General features: G+C 43.7%; 1 protein-coding gene across 2 annotated transcripts in view; it reads left to right on the top strand.

Moving 5' to 3' along the window:
- Nucleotides 1–2678: 2678 nt before the first annotated feature.
- Nucleotides 2679–6391, top strand: part of GPR63 (G protein-coupled receptor 63) — a 53160-nt gene continuing 49447 nt past the window's right edge. For both annotated transcript variants that reach the window (XR_012324752.1, XM_004326370.4), the window contains exon 1: nt 2679–3113. The gene's annotated coding sequence lies outside the window, so the exon portion shown is untranslated. The remainder of the gene's footprint in view (nt 3114–6391) is intronic.

The raw sequence follows: 6391 nt of genomic DNA, 5'->3' as shown, positions 1-6391 counted from the left end.
TCTTAGATGGTTATGTCTCCTTGACTAAATTTAACCGCTCTGAGGGCAGTGATCATGTTGCATGCTTTTGCTTCTATACTTTTCGAGATGCCTAGCACAGAGCAGGGCAGATCACAAAAGCTAAAAGCTGTCCTGTGACCCTAGGCAAGTCAATCTCTTACATTTTATTTCTTCCTCCTTAAAGTGAAGGGGGCCATTTTAGGTTAATCCTAAAGTTTCCTCCAGGTTTTTAAGTCTATTTGTGTATAATATCTATGAACTTCTTCTATAAATACAGAAGTGAAGAATACATTAAACATTTTTATGAGCAACCAAAGGAAAGTTCTCACGTGGGAAGAAAAAAGGCTGAAATTATTCGGCAGTTTTGGTAGGCAAAATATAAACTCCTCTGTGCTATCTCTGAAAAGATAAAGAAGAACTTACTGGAGTTTGGAAATGGAATTGGGCCCTGGGTCATTTGGATTCTGATATGTGATTATTCATAGGCTGCATTTCTTTTTCAAGTTGAATGAATATATGGGTAGCAAGAAATATCCACGGACTCTTTATATTATTATGAATTGATCACATAATAACACAAGGCTTAACAATGAATGTGGGGTTGGGCCGGGGCGTGTGGAGGCAGAGGTAACATGATTTAGGGAAAAAATGATTGAATACAATTACAGTTTAGGTATTGTTTGTTTGCAAGTGGTTTGTTAACATCACTGAGGCCCTTCCGAGTGGCTTCTGAGGTGAAAGGATGTGGCTGGCTGGGTCAGTTACTTGCATTCTTCTGAACCAGAGGCTATAGGCAGAGTAGCCAGAGAGGTAGGTGCTGCGTGTATGTGTGTGTGTTAGGGAATGGGAGGTATGGGGAATAGACCGTCTATGGACTTTACCTGCTCATTATTATACCAATTATACCAATCCATGGTTATAATGATTAGTTCAGAGACGGGCATAGGATCTAAGCAAGTCCAATGAGACTCATTCCTTGGCCTGCTTTCTTGTTAATGGGACCATTTGCTAAGGAGGTGGGACGAGGGGGAAAACCTGGGGCTATAGGTCTAGGCCCTGATTAGAGAAAATAAAGCCAGTGTAATGAAAACACAACCACGATTTGAAGAGAAACAGAGTCCTAACACTCTTTGAACACCTGGAGAAAAGCAAGGATTTTTTTTTTTTACCTTTTTTTTTAAAAGCAACATTTTATTTATTTATTTTAATATCTTTATTGGAATATAATTGCTTTACAATATTGTGTTAGTTTCTGTTGTACAACAAAGTGAATCAGCTATAAGTATACATATATCCTCATATCCCCTCCCTCTTGAGCCTCCCTTCCATCCTCCCTATCCCACCCCTTTAGAAAATCAAGGATTTTAAAAAGCATTGTTTTTTTCTGCCAGTTCTACTCTTGGGATTTATAAGCATATGAGTCGATACATTTCAACCTCCTTTGCTATAGGCTTTCAAAAGTCAGTTTGAGTTGGGTACCTATTACATCCAACTATCCTGACTATACAGGAGTTTATCATGAAACCAGTATAGCTTCACTGTTGCTCACTGCTAACCTCCTCTCTCATCTTGTCCTTTGGTTAAACAGGGCCATGTCTCCTGCTTTTATAGAGCCCAACATTCGTTTCCTCTCCACCTGGTAAGAAAGGTTTCTCCAACCTTCTGCGCATGGTCTTCCAGGTGTCTTCCTCCACAAGTTAACATGTGCTTGTTTCACAACAGCAAGTGGCAGGAGAGGAAAAAAATGAGGTCCAGTCTTAGGCAAGTGATGCGACTGCCTTTGTGTCTATTACAAAATACCTCTCCCTCAGAGTCCCCACCCGCCCAGCACCCCCATTCTTTGGAGCCCAGGCTGGATTTTAATCTTCAATTGCCTGTCCACCTCCACCTCAGCCAGAGGACGCTGGGCAGGGTACAAATGACACAAAGACTGTGCTGAGGTCCTACAGTACTAAGAAGAAGCAAGAGCTGGAGTCAAGAGGTAGAAAAACAAGCCCACACCCACACCCACTGTTACTGTGGTCACTTCCTAGGGTGTTGATAGCTGCTGATGCTGCGTCTCTGGGCATCGCCACACTGGGCATATCCCGCTGTGCAGTGATCACAAATGTTGATGATAGCTGGAAAAACAGTATGACTTGTCACTTGAAAGCAGTATTTCCCAGTATCATTTAGATCTTAAGTTTGATATCTTTTCTTAAGGGGCTTCCTGAATTCAGTTTGGTGATCTTTACAGCCAGTCTTTGCTGATGCAATAGTTCAAGACATCCAGTTGGAGGCCACCTGGCCATTGGCCATTGGAAGAGAACAGAGCACATGGTAAATCAGGGCATTTGGTAAGTCTCCCCTGACACACCAGTGACACCCTCAGGGGTCAGTCTAGGGACCCCAGCTGGTCTTTAGTTTTTTCGGTCTCCTGCACTCCTCGTGGTGGTGGGGGACTCTCAACACTGTTGGAGACAGGAAGAAAAAGCAGGAAACATGGGAGGAAACGCAATTCCACTGGGCAGTCTCCAGCAGCGCGCACGGGCTTCGGGGGCGTAGGTGTGGGCGGTGCCTCTGTGGAGGCGGGAAGACAAGCCCCTAAGGGGGATGGGGCGATTAGGAGAAGGGGCGAAGTTCCAACACCGTCGTGGGCGCAAACCAACGGCGAGGGAGGCCCGCCGGTGCCGGGTCCCAGCACTTGCCCTGTTTTGGCCCAGGCGGAGGGCTGGGGCAGACCGGGTTCTGACCCCTGGAATCTCTCCGTGTCTGCAGGCTCCCTCACTATTTTCTTGCTTCCTACACCCTCGCCGCCCGTCCTAAAACGCGGCGCCTTTAAGAGGGAGCTCGGTTACCCTGGGGGCGGGAACCCCTCGGCAGATCGCGAGGCGGCGGCGCTCGGCCGCGATGCTTCTCACTTTCTGCTCCAGCTGCCGTCGCCGCCGCCGCCGCCTGGATCGCCACCGCCATCCCCGCCTCCTCTTCCTCCTCTTCATCCTCCTCTGCCTCGAAGCGTCGTTTTCTGCAGCAGAGGAGAGAAGTGCTATGTCAGGAAAGTTCCGGGAGGGACTGGCTGGGGCCATGCTCCCCGGGCTCTCCCGCAGGCGCCCGCGCGCAGCCCTTTGTATGAGGTGAGACTTGGGGTCCCTGGCCCCAGGGACAGGTAGCCGCCCGCGGGGAGCGCTTTGATTCGTCGCGGTGGGAAGGGTGTGCGGTTGGGCGGAGTGTGCGGCGGGGGACGAGGCTGGTGAGACCGAAGTTGTGCCGGAGAAGCTCCGGGTTTTCGGGAAGGTTTTTGCAGCTGGACTAGAGGGATTTCGGCAGCCAGCGCCACACGGTGGGGCCCGGCCGGGACTCGGTGTCCCCGGGTCCCGCCTCGCCTCGCCTCCCGACGCCCCCTGCCCCGTCCCCTGCCCGCCCGAGCGGTGAGGCCTTCGAAGAAACCGCTCCGCTGCTGGCCGGACCCCGGTGCCGGGTTTCTCTCTGCCGGGCTCTCCCGTCGAGATGCTAAGCGCTGGGAGTGAGAGGCAAGGGATGGAATCCTCCTGAACTTTTACACTGTGGGCTCCTCACTCTTCAGGGGTGAAATTCACCTCGTTTGCCCAAGTCCGAGGGCTCCTTCGAGCTCCACCAGTTCTGAGAGGTTGCCTTTTACTTGCGGGTGAGCTTTCCGAGCTGTGGCTCTTTCAGCCTTGGTCGGTTTTCAGCGTTGCACTGATTTTCGTCCGCCCTCCTCCTCCCCTTTTGGGAAACATTTTTTTTTTTTTAAGAAAAAAAATATCTTGGAGGATTCGGGTGCTAAAACAAACAAACCAACCACCACTACAACAAAACCCAACAATGCTTTTTTGTGAAATTTACCCCCCGGGGCTGACCTAAGTATTCCAAGCGATCGTTTAGTCACCATGAAATATTTAGTGTTGGTCTTAACACTTAATGAAAGGCAAAGATCACTGCAGTAGGATGTAGGGTTTTTTTTTTTCTTCTTTCAGTGAGGTGAGATGAGGTTTCAGTCATGTTTTTTAAAGATTTTTCTCTTTGTTTATTGGTTTTCATTATAGCTTAGATTAAGAAGGCTCCCATTAATTTTAGGAGTAATATTTCTAGAATCATAAATAAAACCTGATGTTTCTTGCGTAATCCGACATTGCTTCAGACCGTTTTACTCCTGGATGAGGTGTGTAGTAGGTGTAATTATTTGATGAAACCTAATATATAAGTACATTTATTGCCCAAGTGGCTAAGTTTTCTTTTTTCATATATCCTGTGGGTGAAGGAAGCCCATTTTCTCACACCCCCAGGTCTCTACCACAAATGTCTGTTCTTGTTTCTGTCTTCGTCACTCACATCGTATACATCTGATGACAGGGACAAATCAGAGGTGCTGATGGCAAGTCCCTATATTTTGTGAAGTGTTGCATAGCCAGAATTGTAGTGATGTAATTGATTATACCGTCCAGATTATTTTGAAAAATAAAAATAGAATGTGGGAGCTTGTTTAAAGAAAAGAGTGTCATGAAGTATTTAAATTCTCAAGTATATGCTTTACATATAATTTGTGTGTAGAAAGATATATTACCAAAACAGACGGGGAATACTGTAAGAGACAACTTATGTGCAGTGGGGAAGTTTTGAAAGAAAATCATTCCAGAATAAACATTAATATAATAACATTTTGTTTGGGATATAGGTTTTCATCTCTGAGCATGGTTTTGTCACTCTGTTGTCAAATATACCAGAATTGAAACTTTAAAAAAAGCACTCTCCATCTCAAGCATTTTCTGAAAATTTGTAGCAAACTGAGCATTTTTGGAAAAAAATTTGCTTAGAAAAAGTCGCATACTTAAAGCCCTAACTGCAGTTACTATTTTATCTTAAGTTTGCTGGACTCTAGGCCAGAAAGTACCGCATTCAGTAGGAATTTGGGGTTCTAAGGTGGATGTGACTTATTTCCTAGAACTGTGTGGGTTAATATGAGTACCTTGAGATTTGGTATGTGACTTATTTGATTGAGATGATAGCTTTGTGAATAATCCTTTTTGAAACTAAAGATATATATTCATATGTATATCACATATCACATATATATATATCGCAAAATCCATATCTATTTATAGATATGGGTATACCTATATTTATGTATCTCTATATATCTATAGAAGGGAAAACTGTTCAGGGACTCAATAATACTCCTTCACTAAGAAGAGCATGTCTGAAAGATCAAAAGCTAAAAACATTTCTTGCTACGACTTGTCATTTCTTCAGCAATTTCATCACTATCAGTTAAGTTAAAAAAAAATACTGTATTTTCCAGCATGTTCTTGTTCTCACACAAGGCTTGGACCAGGGAGCCGTATGCCAATGATCCTAACCGCATATTTTTTAAATGAACTGAAGTATCACACCAATGGATGATTGAATCAGGCATTTAAGCTTCTGCAATTTAACTCCAGTAGAAGAATCCCTGGTAAAATTTAGCTTGTTAATATAGTGTTTTCTTCTTTTAACACTTCAATAATTACTTCAGGGCATTCCCCATAGGTCTGGGTCTTAGAGAGTAGACATCAAAGGCATGGGAGGCAAACCTTGGGTAAGTTTTGGTACTCCAATTTGTGAAATGATGTCTTGAGTATTTGATTTGAGAGAGATACTCATTTATACTTGGGAAAATAATACCTATGATACAGTGCTCCAGTCTATAGGCAAAGCTTTGGAATATTTATCATGTTCCACAGCTGAAGCTGCTTCATTTTAGCATATGTATGAAAGTTAGAAATGAAATGATTTTTTAGACTTTTTTTTCATTTGCTAGACATTTACCAGGAATGTGTTTATATTTGCTACAAATGCCCTTTACTTTATTGCATATGGCAATTTTTTCCTTTTCCTTTTCCTTTTTTTTGCTACTATGGTGTGTATATTTAGGGTGAGTTCTTAGTGTTTACTTGAAACAGACAGTACCATGTTTCACAGAGTTTATGTTGTGTGTCTTCAGCTTAAAAAAATAACATTTGAAATGTTTGACTATGAACATGAGATCACAGACTTTCAGAACTGATGGGATCTTGGTCAATTATAGTTTCAGTTTCCTGGGAATTTTCTGTTTAAGGTCAGATGTGGCCCTGATTTGAACTGGATGATGCACAAATAAGTACTTTTGCAACCACAAAACATGGAGAACATTCCAAATAATTTGCAGTGTGGGCATGCTTTAGTGTTTAGTTGGCTTGAGGCAGTGTGCCATGCTTGTAAAAAATGGTTTTTGAAGCTGACAGCAAGCTGTTTCACTCTTTGAGTTTGACACATAGGATGAAGTGCCTTTTAGCCTCTGTGCCAGTAAATATGGACAGGATTGGAAAAAGTAATTTGTTCACATTTCTGTATGTCAGAAGATTCAGAAAACTCAAGC

Source organism: Tursiops truncatus, chromosome 12 (assembly GCF_011762595.2).
Source record: "Tursiops truncatus isolate mTurTru1 chromosome 12, mTurTru1.mat.Y, whole genome shotgun sequence".
NCBI classification, from domain to species: Eukaryota; Metazoa; Chordata; class Mammalia; order Artiodactyla; family Delphinidae; genus Tursiops; species Tursiops truncatus.
Note: the sequence above shows the minus strand (reverse complement) of the source record. Positions and strands in the feature narration are given on the sequence as shown.